The 14,619-nt window shown below is 48.6% G+C and overlaps 1 long non-coding RNA gene across 1 annotated transcript in view; it reads left to right on the top strand.

Moving 5' to 3' along the window:
• Nucleotides 1–14,619, top strand: part of LOC144891281 (uncharacterized) — a 426,767-nt gene that overhangs the window by 384,805 nt on the left and 27,343 nt on the right. The gene's annotated exons all lie outside the window — the stretch shown is intronic.

Genomic DNA, 14,619 nt, shown 5'->3' with positions numbered 1-14,619 from the left:
CGTTACTCTTCTGTACGTCTTCTTCTTCTTCCTCTTTGCATTCGTCGTCTTAGTCTTTTCCCCATTGAATATCTGTGGCGCGATACGGCCAACGTTTGGGTGAATCGGGGAACAACTGTTTGGCCGCGGAGCCTCCGCTCGGCAAACATACCATCCTTAACCACGGACCGTAACAATATATATATATATATATATATATATATATATATATATATATATATATATATATATATATATCTATATATCTATATATTGTTGCGGATATGGGATTTGCATCCATCCATATCCGCTTGTAAATATTCCCCTATTTCTTCAATACTTCCCAACTCTCCCCAATCCCCCAATTCCCTAGTCCCATTTTCTGTAAACAACACTCTGTAGACCCGACCTCCCCCTATTTCCCCCATTAAATGTCGCACCTAGGTTCACCGCATCTCATGTAAGACAACTATAGGACATCTTGCTAGTTATTCTTAGTCTATGTCAGTTAAGGATTCGTTTCCATTAATTCTGACCCTTCGTTGCACCAGAATGTGATTGTATGGCACCGTTAGGAAGTTTAGGACCTCCCAATACCTCCCCGCAGCTCTTCCTCACAGTTCAGGAACAACAACAACAACAACAACAACGAGCGCAGGGAGTGCGCGTCCTCACTCCGGCTTGGTTGGTAGGGGTGGTGGGAGGGCACCAGGCCTTCCCAACGAGCCGCCATCGAACATGTGCTCGACGGGGTTACCAAACAGGGGCTCCCTGTCAGCTCCTCGTCAAGGGCGGAGCCCGGTAACCCCCGCACCCAATGGAAGCGGCGGACCGGCCCCAGTGGGGCGGAACCAACCAGCCGAGGGCGTGTCACTCCCCGCTGAGCATGCGCAGTGAGAGGGAGGTGACGTCAGATGCGCGCTGAGCTTGGAGCAAGCAAGACCACCTCCGAGCGCTGTGAGGCCTCCCTGCATCTTTTGGACCGTGCTTTATCCTGTCCCCGAGCCAAGGTGCACCTTGTGCTATCGACCTACCTGTCCCTTCCTGCCATCAATCCCTGTGTAAGTCTACCTTGTCCGTTTGTCCGTAGTCTGTCTGGGTTAAGATAAGACGGTATTTAAGTGCCCATCTCTTCTGTGTCTTTACCTCACTCTGCCTTGTAATCTACCCCCTTTTCTCCACCACTGTAATTATACCCTCCTCCGGAGGTCTTGAGAACTGTACCCCTTGCGTCGTTTCCTCTTTCCCAGTCGTCGTGTCCTTTCCATCATTGATTTAGCATAGCGCGATTTGGCCAACGTCTGGGTGAATCGGGTGAGTGTAAGGGAAGAAAAGGGGAGCAACTGTTCGGCCGCGGTAATACCACCGCTCGGTAAATAACATCCTAATCCGCGGTCCGTAACAACTGGTGTCGAGGAGTGAGATACGAGGCCCGAACCAAATTTTTAAAACAGCTAAAAAAAAAAAAAATTTGGTCAAAATTATAAAGTACCGAAATTTGCTTTTGTTTTACAAAAACCCGAATTTTGAAAGTCGCGCTATGGCAGATCAAGACGGCTGGGTTCCGGTAGAGGAGAGTGGGGTAGAATCGACCCAGGACCCCAGGGAAGAAGTGGGGAAAATGGTGGAGGAGAGTAAAGAAGGTGTGGTTGAGGGGGTATCAGGTGCACAAAATGGCGCCCTCGCGCACGTGGTTACAGCGGCACCAAATTTTGCCGCGCCCGTGACCGTAGCAGCGGGCTTTGATGTGGGGGACTTCCTGGCGCAATTCACCGAGATGCTGAGAATAGAGGGGGAGAAATTGATTGATAAAATGGCGAGGGACAGAGTCGCATATGAGGTAAGGGAAGCGGAGAGGGACAGAGACCGCAGGGTGGGCGAGAGAGTCCCAAGGGTGCACGACGAGGTAACGCGGGTCGAGAAGCACTGGTTGAGCGAAGCGGAGGAAAGCGCGGGTACAATGACGGGGGTAGAAATCGCAACACGGGGTTTGGAAAAGCCGGCGACCGATGAGGTAGAGGGAATTTTATTAAAACCAACGGTCGTCGAGGGGAACAAAGACAAAGCAGTAGTGGGTACAATTAAAATTGAAGAGATGACGGAGGTAGCTCGGGAATTGCAGGGAGAAATGGAATATGTACAAAGTCCCTGCTCAAATCATAATGGTGTGCTCACTAACCAAATAAAGAGTTTGCAGGTTTTGGTGCAGGGAGGAAGAAGAACCCCGAAGGTGAGACGTGCTGTGTATTGTGCGGGGAGATTTTGTAAGAGGATGTTTGGCGACAAAAGAACTTTCGCGCGCTTGGGATCGAGGAGGCATCCGGGCGTTGGTGAAGGGTCCCGTGTGAGTTAAAATGGCACGCGTGTGAGGAAAAAGTGTGCGTCAAAGGGTGAGCATGTTACGAAGCGCGAGTGTGATACCGAGTGCGAGCGAGAATGCACGTCGGGGTGTACGGAGTGTGACACAGGGAGTGAGAGCAATACGGAGTGTACGTGCGAGGGTGAGTGTGACACGGAGAGTAAGGTGGTGGTGGAACGTGTGCGAGGAAGCACACCTGAGTTGGTGGTAGCGCGAGTGTGGGAGAGCCCATGTGAGCGCGTTAGTGGGTGGATGCCAGAGTGCACGCCCATGGTGAGTGTTACGGAGGACGTAACGGAGGAGAGGTGTGGACCGAGGTGTGCGCAAGAGTGTGCGCGAGAGGAGTGGTGTGTAACAGGGAGAGCGTTGGTGGAATGTACGGACGGCGTTGGAATGCCGGGTTTTGTGAGGGTGAAAGGGGTAGCGTATGCGTGTGAGCATGCCGGTGAAGCATCGACGGTAACCGGGTTAGCGGTTAGAGCGACGGATAGCCGATGCGAGCACTCGGTGCGAGGAGCCCTTTGTTGGATGCAGGGCCCGGCGCGGAGCGAAGCTGCGTCGTTTCTCTTCGAAGCGTCGTTGCCGATTCGGGCTTGGCCCCGCCCCGCACGGTCGAGTCCGGGCCTTGTCGGGCCAGGCGACCGGTCCGGTTCAAGGGCGAGTGGGAGGAAGCGGCACGGTGCCCCCTCGCGGGGACGGGGTTCCGACCGAGGGAGATTGAGCCATCGGGCCCGGGACCGCAAAGTGCCGCGCCGAGATGGTGCGTGGAACCTCGGCCCAACCAAACCACCTCCCTTGAACCGAAAGCCGGACGGATTCAACCTGCAGGCGACCAAACCACCCGAATTCATTGCTCGGCTTTACGAAGCCGAGTTTAATGATGTCATGACGCACTGAGGCTAGGAGATAGTGGACTGTGATGATGGTGATAGTGATAGTGTTTTGATCCGAAATTTCGAAAAGTAAATAGAATTGGCAGATGATTGGCAAATTTTTGATTGGCTGAAATTTGGTGAGCAAAATTGGTAGTGGAACGTCCCCGATGTGGTGGGATGGCAACTCTGTCATCCCTCACAGAGGGGGGCAAAGGAGCACTAGATTATGGGGTGTATGGCAGTGAAAACTAGCCCGGGTGGGTTAGGATATTGTGTGTAGGGCCCTAGAAGATGACATTAGGCAACGTTAAGATTAGTTAGTGACAAGGATACCTGTAGTGGGGACGCAGGTAGATTAGTGTGGATTATAATGACGAGGGAGCGCAATAGTTTAAAGGGGCGACTGGGAAGCGCAAGTTTCAGAGGGGAGTAGTTAGATGAGATGATGCCATGTGAGTGTTGGAGGTGTATAGAAGTGTATTGTGAACAGGTGTGATTGCACAGGTGTGCAACTGGACAGGTGTGTGGAGCAGTGTTTGAGTGATGGTGATGGTGATGTGTGTTGTGTTGACCAAATGGTCCAGGGAGAAGGAGGGTGCAGGTGGCACCAGGTGTGAGTGCACAGGTGTGCAACAACAGGTATGAGGAACAGGTGTATGGAATAAATGGTAGTGTGGAATATCTGGAGTATTGGAATGGATGGTCGTGGAGTGAGTAGGATGGGAACTGTGGAGTGGAGTGGATGGTGTGGAGGTGTGAATGGGGGAAGAGTGGACCCCCATCACGAATACCCGGGGCGGGTAGTGTAAGTGTTAGGTAGAGGGTATAGGTAAATTGTGGTTGGATATTGGCATCTGTGGTGCGGGTGGAAGAATGATGTTTGGATGGGTGCATTAGTGTTGTGGAAATGGCTGGGCGTGTAGCCTGTTAGTGTGTGTAGTTGGTTTGGGCACTCCACCACTGTGAGGATGTCGGCCAGGTGAGGCCGCAGGTGGGCTCTGGGAGCCGGTAGTTGTGCATGGGGCCCGAGGATCCGGAGGACGGACCCGGGTAGCCCAGTGCCAGAGGGCACCAAGGGGTGACAGAGCCAGGAGGGGCCTTCCCCAGTAGATAGGTTAGGTTAAGGAGCTAGGTAAGCTCGGGTGGCAACTGCAGTGGTGGAGGTGTGCAGGTGGGTAGACCTGCTGGGAGAGCTACACGTCGCAGCCCAGAAATTGTGCAAGGGCACCGGGAGATGAATCAGGGGAGTGAGACCCCAAATTGAGAAGCACCACAGTTTGGTCAATGGGAATTGGTTTTTAGAACCCATAGTGTAAGTTGGCCAATGGATTGGCAGGGAAAGACCCCGGGTAGTGTAAAGGGTGTTAAAGTCATTTAGAGGATAGTTAGGATTGAAGTCTCCTCGCACCATCGACATGCACTCACCTGAAGTAAAGATGACGTACCTCCACACCATGCCATGTTTTGTTATTTTACTGTGCAAATGTTTGGAATGTGAGACGCATCATGACGTGGGTGTGACATTGTGCTTGATGTTCCATCTCTCCCTCCTTATGAGGATTGATGATGAATTGATGATGGCAAATTTTGGTTAGAGGGATTGTGGTGACGAATTTGGTATAAGGGAAATAAGGGGAAGACGTGACAGTAGCGACGGATTTGTAAATGTGTAGATTTTTGTACATATGGGGTAAGGGCAAGGGTAGTGTAGGTGACAGGGGGGTGATGTACGGTAGGGACGAGCTTTCTCATTTCGCTCTCCGTACGCATTTCGCCTTGCATTGCCTTATTGATGTGTACCCTTGTGACCTTACCCCTCGCTCATTTGTCTTGCCCCCCTTTTGTCTCCCACATGACCTGTGCGCCATTGGGCGCCGAGGGAAGCTTGCGTGAGTCGGCCATTGTGCGCCCGGAACTCCCAGAACCAGCTGTCTGCATCGATGCACCACATTATGGACCACATGTCTGTGGCCGAGCACCACTTATGGACCCCAAGGGTTGGGGCGTGGCCCATCTGCTGGAACCGGCCATGAGGGCCCAAAATCTTGCTGGCGGACCTTGGCCACAGGGCACCGATGCCCCACAGGTGAACCACAGTAGTCGGCCTGGTGGGCCATAAATAAATAAAAGGGACACGTTGGGTGCATTTCATTTTATGCTCAAATAGGCCGCCAGTAAGAAAATGAAAGGAAATGACAACATCTGGAAGAATAATAATAGCCAGCAGAGGGAGCCGAAGAGCAAGAGACCACCTGCAGGGTTAGGGGTTGTTGGTTTATTTTTATTCATTGAACAATGGTGACTGCACAGATTGGTGCTTGGGGGTGTATTGGTGCATTATGGGTGCTTTCATGGTGCATTGATGCAGAGCAGACTGTCTCCCCCCCAGAAAGAACAATCACAGGTCCTGGGTTAGTCTTGTAAATAAAGTAGCGTCAATTGTAAATAATGCTCCCTACCCGCTGTATGTTTAGTTTGAGGATGCTTTCTGCGATTCGGTTATCCTGTGGGTGTGTTTCTGTTAGGAGAAGGGTGCAACGTCGCAGGGGGACATATTTACTCATTTGTGAACATCTGTAAAACTGTCGCACTCAGGGTTGAGTTAATAGTAGAGGGAACTACATCTGAGTGCCACACTAAAGTAGGTAAAAATTTATCGGGTCGGGTCGCCCCGAGGTCGAGAAGGGTGCAGTGTTGCGGATATGGGATTTGCATCCATCCATATCCGCTTGTAAATATTCCCCTATTTCCTCAATACTTCCCAACTCCCCCATTCCCTAGTCCCATTTTCTGTAAACAACACTCTGTAGACCCGACCTCCCCCTATTTCCCCCATTAAATGTCGCACCTAGGTTCACCGCATCTCATGTAAGACAACTATAGGACATCTTGCTAGTTATTCTTAGTCTATGTCAGTTAAGGATTCGTTTCCATTAATTCTGACCCTTCGTTGCACCAGAATGTGATTGTATGGCACCGTTAGGAAGTTTAGGACCTCCCAATACCTCCCCGCAGCTCTTCCTCACAGTTCAGCAACAACAACAACAACAACGAGCGCAGGGAGTGCGCGTCCTCACTCCGGCTTGGTTGGTAGGGGTGGTGGGAGGGCACCAGGCCTGCCCAACGAGCCGCCATCGAACATGTGCTCGACGGGGTTACCAAACAGGGCTCCCTGTCAGCTCCTCGTCAAGGGCGGAGCCTGGTAACCCCCGCACCCAATGGAAGCGGCGGACCGGCCCCAGTGGGGCGGAACCAACCAGCCGAGGGCGTGTCACTCCCCGCTGAGCATGCGCAGTGAGAGGGAGGTGACGTCAGATGCACGCTGAGCTTGGAGCAAGCAAGACCACCTCAGAGCGCTGTGAGGCCTCCCTGCATCTTTTGGACCGTGCTTTATCCTGTCCCCGAGCCAAGGTGCACCTTGTGCTATCGACCTACCTGTCCCTTCCTGCCATCAATCCCTGTGTAAGTCTACCTTGTCCGTTTGTCCGTGGTCTGTCTGGGCTAAGATAAGGCGGTATTTAAGTGCCCATCTCTTCTGTGTCTTTACCTCACTCTGCCTTGTAATCTACCCCCTTTTCTCCACCACTGTAATTATACCCTCCTCCGGAGGTCTTGAGAACTGTACCCCTTGCGTCGTTTCCTCTTTCCCAGTCGTCGTGTCCTTTCCATCATTGATTTAGCATAGCGCGATTTGGCCAACATCTGGGTGAATCGGGTGAGTGTAAGGGAAGAAAAGGGGAGCAACTGTTCGGCCGCGGTAATACCACCGCTCGGTAAATAACATCCTAATCCGCGGTCCGTAACAATATATATATACATATATATATCTATCTATCTATATATATCTATATCTATCTATAATTCCAGTAATCTCTGTCTGTACGTTTGTTTGTCTGTGACCGCTGTTTCTCGACAACCACGGGTCCGATATACTTTTAACTTGCCAGGTATATTGCTGGGGACCTGAGGATGTGCCTTTTCAAGGTTTCATATTAATCGGACAATTACTTACCGAGCTATGTCCAAAAAACGATTCAACCAATCAGAGAGCAGCGAACGATCGCGTGTGCCGAACGTGGCGGGCACACTCTGCCTCGGATGGCACATTTGAGAGCGTATTCATTTATTTCACGTTTGCAAACTATGTTGGCGTTAAACTATGTTTTACAACTAATAAAAACGAATTTGCGATTCATTCGCTTTCCTGCGCGTTTGTGCACGCGATGGCGATTTCTTTACCAAACTCCGGAAGCCGTTCGCTTTGGACCAAACCATTGCATGTAAATAGAGGGGGGGGATTGTCACCACTCGCAAGCCGTTCGCTTTGGACCAAACCATTTCATGTAAATAGAGGGGGGGGATATAATTTTAGATATAGATATAGTACGGGCATGCCCTAGTATATATAAAGCAGTAAAGTATGTTTGTTTGTTTGTCCTCTTATAACTCGAGAACTACTCATCGCAGAGAAAAACCAAAGGCATATTCGGAATCAGTACGTCTCAGAGCAACGACGGCACACCTTAAATTTTAAAAAACTTCGGGTTTTAAAATTAGCGTATTAGCGCAGAAGCGCTAGCAGAAGAGGGAGGGAATCGAAGGGAGGGAGCGCAGCGCTCCCTCTAGCGCTTCGCAGCGCCAGCGCTTCTGTTAGCGTAATTAGCGTATTTCGGAACGTTAATTTTTCAACTTCATTATTCGGAATCAGTACGTCCCAGAGAAACTTCGTAATGTTAATTTTTCAACTTCATCCGATTGACATGGGACCAACGGCATGTGACAGAGAGTGAAACATACATGCTACATTTATTTGACGACAATGAGTTCCGACTTCCGGGTTCGTGTCGCCAACCCTGTTCGTCTCTTGCGGCACACAGGAAATTACCAGTGAACTGGTACTCAATTTGCCGACCTTGGTAGGATGACAGGCTGAGTCAACCCCCCTGGTGTTAAGGGGGAGGAGGAGGGGAGGGGGAAGAGGGGGGGAGGGGAACGGGGAAAGGGGGTGGGGGGAGGGGGAAGGGGGGGGGAGGCGGAAGGGGGGGAGGGGGGCGGAGGAAGGGAGGGGGAGGGGAAGGGGGGAGGGGAATGGGGAGGGGCCCTTCTTCCCCCGGGCACCCCCACACCCTCCCCTCCCCTCTTCCCCTTCCCCCCCCTTTCCCCCCCCTTCCCCCCTCCCCCCCCGTTCCCCTCCCCTCCTCTTCCCCCTCCCCTCCTCCTCCCCCGCCCGGCAATGCCGGGTACTTCTGCTAGTATATATATATATATATATATATATATATACAGTGGAACCTTGACTTACGAGTTTAATCCGTTCCGTGACCGAGCTCGTAACTCAAATTGCTCATATCTCAAATCAAATTTCCCCATTGAAATGCATTGAAATGCTATTAATCCGTTCCAGCCAGCCAAAAACCACACCAATTTTATTTTAATATACAGTATATATAAAAATATCTCGCGCTTTATATTTCACCTGTATGCAGCATACAAGTTGGCAGGATGGCCTGGACTGGAGGTACGCACACTTGACTCTAAAGTCTAAACTGTCCAGCCTGGGTTTGAATCCCGACCCAGCTATAACCTGTCATGGGTGAATCACAGGCAGGGTGATTCATCAATGGGTGTACCGCTAAACTGGGCGCCCCGTTTGCGTCCCATTAGTTGTTGGATGTTAAGGATCTCACCGTGTTTTCCACAAAGAGAAGGCGAGCTATCGCCGGCACTCTGAACAAGTTGACGGCAGAGATACTGTACTTGCACGGCATGATAACCACGTGTCGCACGATCTCTTGTCATGGTCCACAAGATTATCACAGAGAGGTGCAGCTTCCAGCGTTTCGAGATCTGATCCAGGCCTATCCAACGAGACCGGTCCCAGCGTTCTAGGCCCGGTGGTTGTCTCAGACGGACCCGACAACGGCAGTGTTCGTTTTAACTCGATTCGATTCGAGCGCCGACGTGCCGGCGAACAAAACCGGTCATATCTTTTGAACGCGTGGCTCGATGTTTACAAAATAAACTTTTTCGTGAAGGTCTGAACCGTGCGCTCAAAACGATACCGAGTTTGACCCTGAGAGAGCCGTTTTGCGCTGGCAAAGGCGCCTTGTGTGACGTGAGGACCACGTCGTGCTGCATAGATTATCATAAATTATCATATCATTATCGGCGGCGTTATATATCATTAGCGCTATACGACAGAGATACTGTACTTGAACGGCAAGATAACCACGTGACCGGGTGGCGAAAGCTCGTCACTCGGATCTCGGCTCGCATCTCAAAGCAATAAACTGCCAGAGTGACGGCTCGTATCTCGAAAAACTCGTAAGTTGGGGCACTCGTAAGTCGAGGTTCCACTGTATATATATATATATATATATATACTATATATATATATATTTATATATATATATATATATATATATATATATATATATATATATATATATATATATATATATATATATATATATATATATATATATATATATATGTAGGGAGCTGTAATGCCCCTCCCCCTTTGTATATCCTTGCTGCTTTACCAATTACCAAGTATAACCAATTATATGTTTTGTTTTGACTGACTGCTGTACTCTTTTATAATACTTAGTTCTTTCTTGTGCATTGAGGATGTGTAATATCCTAATAAGGAGTTCTTTGCCTGTGAGCTCTTGGCCTGTGTGGGCACAATCTCTAGTTCCCCTTCCCTGGCCTTGGAGGCAACTGTTATCTCTCTGCCTCCCTCTAGACTTTGCCAATATCCTGTATTTGACACATTTATGAGTGTCCCCTCCCTTTGTACTTTCCCAACCAAGGTTCTATACAGAAAGTTGTAAACATGTTGCCACATATGGCTGACCATCTCCTTATCTAAGTTAAACTATGAGTGGCCTTGATGAGCTTCCTCTAACTAACTGAACAACAGGATGGGACTATGGTGGGAGGGCCAATGAGCCCATTCTGTCTCTGTATCTTGTGAGCTAAAACCACACCCGATATTCCTTATATAAAGCAAGTTTAAATCGAATTATTTCAGAGCATCTTGTTGTAGTGTTGGTCATTTCATGTGAGCTTCCTGCTTCATTCTGTTTCTCCGCAAGCTTGTGTAATCGAGTTCTAATAAATATATCCGTTGCTCCTTTTCTCTGAGTCTTCTGAGTCCCAAGTTCTAAGTCTCAATCCGACATATATATATATACATTACATGACCAAAAGTATGCGGAAACCACTTCTAATTAGTGGATTCGGCTTTTTCAGCCACAGCCATTGCTAACAGGCATATATAATCAAGCACACAGCCATGCAATCTCCATAGACAAACATTGGCAGTAGAATGGGCTGTACTGAAGAGCTCAGTGATTTTCAACATGGCACTGTCATGGGATGCCACCTTTCCAACAAGTTAGATCGTCAAATTTCTGCCTTGCTAGAGCTGCCCCGGTCAACTGTAAGTGCTGTTATTGTGAAGTGGAAACATCTTTGAGCAACAACAGCTCAGCCGCAAAGTGGTAGACCACACCAGTTCACAGAACTGGACTGCAGAGTGCTGAAGCACGTACAAATCGTCTGTCCTCGTTTGCAACACTCACTACCGAGTTCCAAACGGCCTCTGGAAGCAACATCAGCACAACAACTGTTTGTCGGGAGCTTCATGAAATGGGTTTCCATGGCCGAGCAGCCGCACACAAGACGAAGATCATCATGCTCAATGCCAAGCGTCGGCTGGAGTGGTGTAAAGCTCGCTGCCACTGGACTCTGGAGCAGTGGAAACACGTTCTCTGGAGTGATGAATCACTCTTCACCATCTAGCAGTCCGACGGAGGAAACTGGGTTTGGCGAATGTCAGGAGAATGCCACCTGCCCGATGCATAGTGCCAACTGTAAAGTTTGGTGGAGGAGGAATAATGGTCTGGGGCTGTTTTTCATGGTTCGGGCTCGGCCCCTTAGTTCCAGTGAAGGGAAATCTTAACACTACAGCAAACAATGACATTCTAGACGATTGTGTGCTTCCAACTTTGTGGCAACAGTTTGGGGAAGGCCCTTTCCTGTTTCAGCATGACAATGCCCCATGCACAAAGCGAAGTCCATAAAGAAATGGATTGTCGAGATTGGTGTGGAAGAACTTGACTGGCCTGCACAGAGCCTTGACCTCACCCCCATCGAACACATTTGGGATGAATTGGAACACCGACTGCGAGCCAGGCCTAATTGCCCAACATCAGTGCCCGACCTCACTGATGCTCTTGTGGCTGAATGGAAGCAAATCCCCGCAGCAATGTTCCAACAACTAGTGGAAAGCCTTCCCAGAAGAGTGGAGCCTGTTATAGCAGCAAATGGGGGGGGGTGGGGGGGGGGGTCACCAAGTCCATATTAATGCCCATGATTTTGGAATGAGAAGTTTGATGTTCGGGTGTCCGCATTCTTTTGGTCATGTAGTATATATATACAGACTTGGCATTTAATATGGAATATTTTTTTTGTGGGGGTGAACTTACTTTTCAAGATGTCTTAGAACCAAAAGTTCATTGGAATTATGTTGAAATTATTATAGATTTTGTTAATGTGACTTTTAAAAGAAACAAAAACCACATTTGACATTTTGAAACAAATAAATTGATCCTTGAAAGTGATGTAAACTGATATCGAACTCAATTCATGGACAGTACTGTGTTAAACTTCTGTACGTTTTCCAGAAGTATCTCTTTATTTTGCACATTAGCCAAAATTCTTTTTAACAAAAACAAAACTTAAATTATGACTGGGATTACGGACAGTAAAATTACAGTTCAGTACTTCGTGTAACCCCCATGAGCATTCAGGAGAGCACGTACACGTTGAGGCATGCTGTTCACGAGATTTGCCAAGGTTTGGACAGGAATCGCTTGCCATGCAGTGACAATAGCCTGCTGCAATTCACGCACAGAGGTCGGCTGCTGGTCCAAGTGGTCGATTTGACGCATTAATTCTGCCCACAAGTTCTCTATCGGATTCATATCCGGGGACATGGCAGGCCACTCCATATGCTTTACACCACGGTCAGCAAGAAAGTGTTGGATCATGCGAGCACGATGAGGCTGTGCATTGTCATCTTGGAAGTCAGTTTAATCGAAAGGCTGCACGAGCAAATGGAAGCAATGTTTCTTCCAGAATGGCCCTGTACTTGAACTGGTTCAGGTTTCCATTCAGAACAAGCAGGTCAGTTTTGCCCCCTGCATGAAAAGCAGCCCAAACGGTCACCCCACCACCTCCAGCTTGGACTCTTGGCACGATACAATCTTTGTTGTAGGCTTCATGCACTTGTCTGCGCACTCGGACGCGGCCATCTTGACGATAGACCAGAAATCTAGACTTGTCACTGAAGATCACGTGATTCCAGTGTCCCGGCTGCCATTGACGGTGCTCTCTGGCCCACTGCAATCGGCGCTGGCGGTGTTGTCTGGTCAGGCGTGGCTTTCCCAGGGGATGCCTGGCACGATAGCCTGCTTGAACCAGTCGTTGGTTGACTAGCCTTCTGGATACAGGCACATTTGTCAGTTGCTGCCACTCAGCCCTAAGCCGATTAGCTGACTTGGTACGGCCATTGCGGACTAACCGGTGCAGCTCGCGATCATCCCTCCTTGTGGTTCTGCGGGGACGACCTGGCCTCGGTATTGGAGTAGGGACACCCCTCTGAGCATTTCGTTTCAGGATCTTTGACACCTGACCTTGAGTGATGCCATACTGCCGAGCAATAGCACGCTGTTTCATGCCGTAATTTCGTAAAGCCACCACTCCATGACAAACAGCATTGTCAAGTTGACGGACCATCTCCAGAGGAAGCGGCAATAACTTTTGGAGACGTGCAGCAGTTGTTTTCCACTAATACAGAATGCAACAACCCTTGTATACCCGACTGTGAAGCCAATCATCAAATGCAGCTGTCCGTACATTTTGCTACGCCACCTGCGATATAATCCTGTTGTTGACGTCTTGCTGCGACAGACAATCAGTGACATGGTTCTTTCAACAAATAAATCACCAAAGTGTAAAAGAAACTCACCAGATTGATATACTGAGTTAAGAAAGTAAACCCAAGTCAAGAAAAAAAAAATTCCATATTAAATGCCAAGTCTGTATATGTGTGTGTCTGTGTGTGTGTGTGTGTGATTGTGTGTGTGTGTGTGTGTGTGTGTGTGTGTGTGTGTGTGTGTGTGTGTTGTGTGCGTGTTACACATCCTAGGTTGATCGAGCAGCAAGGTTCAGTTCGTGTCCCATTTATAGCCAAACAGCATAATCTGTGAGCAGTAATGTCCGTCTACCACTCGAGGACATTACTTTCTGCCATACTACCCTACCAACCAGGAGGTATGGTTGAGGTTGGGCGTAACAACAATCCAAATGAAGCCCTTCCTGTGTGATCATGCATCATGGCTTGCGCTCATGGCGTTTAAAAGCCAAGTTGCGTTAACCATGGGGAAAGGGCTTTATTTGGATCGTGCTGTGAGTATATATGGATATAATGAAATATATTTTGATTTTGTTTTTCTCTTATACCATCAAATTTATTTTGTCCCACATCATCTATTCCTTTCTGAAGAACGTCTTTGGATGTGGCTTTCTCGGTCTTTCCTTTGCCCTTCTGAATCGTTTCCTTAATTACGATATGCAAAAGGAAAGCAATTAAAAGGAGGAGATGAGATAATTTGTTCATGTACATGTAAAAGTTGACTAAAAGCACAATGGCTTCCTGTCTTTCCCCACGAGGAAGTTGTTGACGTTTTCAAACATTCCACAATTTTCAAAATGCGAACGCATTATTTACTTCATGCAGTTTCATTGCCTGGCATCTCCCATATTAAATGAAGAACATACTTATGGTAATATATTTACTTTAAGATCAATGTCCATAAGTGGCCTTGAAGTCACAGTCTCCATTCTGAGTGTGGGAGATCGGTCGTTCGAACCCCATACCAAATACTTTAAATAAAAATAGTACGTGCTGCTTCCCTGCTTGACATTCAGCATTTAAAGAGGGATAGAGAACAGATAAACCAGTAATAATAATTGGAACAGCAACTGGAATGACAATAACTGCTCCATGTGGTGAGCCTGTGTCATTGATGATCCTTCGTAGATCCCATGGAGTAAAAATGCTCTGATGTGGAACACCTGAAAATGTTCCTGTGGTGGATTGTGAAAACATCACAATTTGGCCTAGAAATGGAAACCAAAATGGTTGGTTGGCTTCCTACGCGGCGTGCGGCCGCTTGGCTGCATCGTTTTCTAGGGGCGCGGCTGTGTCGCTGAGGCAATGCCCTCTATTACTAGTCATCTGGAGGTCCCACCAATACGAGGTCTTGTAAGGTCATTTTACTGGTCTTAATTGGACCAGTAAATTTTACTGGACCGGCTGAGTCAACCCACCTG

The sequence above is a fragment of the Myxine glutinosa genome, chromosome 3, assembly GCF_964187855.1.
Source record: "Myxine glutinosa chromosome 3, kmMyxGlut1.1, whole genome shotgun sequence".
NCBI lineage: Eukaryota > Metazoa > Chordata > Myxini > Myxiniformes > Myxinidae > Myxine > Myxine glutinosa.
This window is presented reverse-complemented; position numbering and strand designations above follow the sequence as displayed.